Genomic DNA, 1254 nt, shown 5'->3' with positions numbered 1-1254 from the left:
CAGGGGGTGCCTTTTTAGTATATAGAATCGCCCTTGCACCCGACGTACTTGAAGATCTTGATCACCACTATCGTAGGTGATATCCATACTTGTGTCCACAGTGATTCATTGTACTTTCAATACACTGTTGTTATCTACAAGTATCCATTTGTAGGGGACTGCTACATCTACTACGACCTCATGAAAATGTTTGTAGAAGACTCATTGCTTCTGCATCATATCCACCCTTTCACCAATCTCAGGTGGTTTTCGTAGTTACATTTGCTGCAAGGACAGATCTTTGGTTGTTACATATATGTAGGAGTCGTACACCTTACAACTGTTCGTTCCTTTTTGTAAGTATAGTGCATTGACTTGGTGGGGACTGTTGTATCTATTACGAGCTCCGAGGAGTGTTTGTAGAAGAACCATTGCTCTAACATCAAATCCACCTTTTCACCAATCTCAGGTGGTTGATGATTTCATTTGCTGTAGGGACTGATCTTTGATTGCTCGAATGCTTTGCAACTGTCTGTTGTTGCTTGCAAGCATAGTATATTGACTTTGTAGGGATTGTTATAGGAGTTTGTGAGTCAAGGTCTTGTAGTTCGAGTTTCTCGTGTGTGATCCAAATTTTGATCTTTGCAAGTGCTTGAATCCAAATCCAGTTTCATTCATACTTGAATTCATCAAGTTTACAAGTCCCCACTTAATGTCGTATAGCCCGAGTTCAAGTACGAGCTCAGAGTTCATGTTCAAGTCTTTGTTCAGGATCTTCTGAAGTCCTTGCAAGTTCAAATGTATGTTCGTATTGACTTGATTTTAGTTTCAGTTTGATTTTATTTCATTTGATTTTGACCTTTAAAAATCATTTAGAATTTTATTCAGATTTAGGTCCATAAATCTAATGTTCATCATACAGGTCCTCTGGTCATTTAGTTCAATTTCTGTGTATTATTGTCTGAGTACAGGTCTTCTACATTGTTGCCCAAGAAGGTCTTCAAATTGTTCAAGTCTTTGTTCATTTCAGTAACAAAATTTCGGCAGCACCCCAACATATCCCCCGTTTGGGGAAAATAGGGGAGCTGGGCCTTCCCACCACGCTACTAGAGCGTGTATGGTAGGTGTCCTCAGACATCGCGGCCATACAAATTTTCATCCCACCACGCTACAAGAGCGTTTATGGGGCCTTCAGCAGTACCCGTACAACAGAACAGCAGTGACGTACCAGAACAGCAGTGACTCCCCACCACGCTACAAGAGCGTGTATAGGGC

The sequence above is a fragment of the Dendrobium catenatum genome, unplaced genomic scaffold, assembly GCF_001605985.2.
Source record: "Dendrobium catenatum unplaced genomic scaffold, ASM160598v2 fragScaff_scaffold_620, whole genome shotgun sequence".
Taxonomy (NCBI): Eukaryota; Viridiplantae; Streptophyta; class Magnoliopsida; order Asparagales; family Orchidaceae; genus Dendrobium; species Dendrobium catenatum.
Note: the sequence above shows the minus strand (reverse complement) of the source record.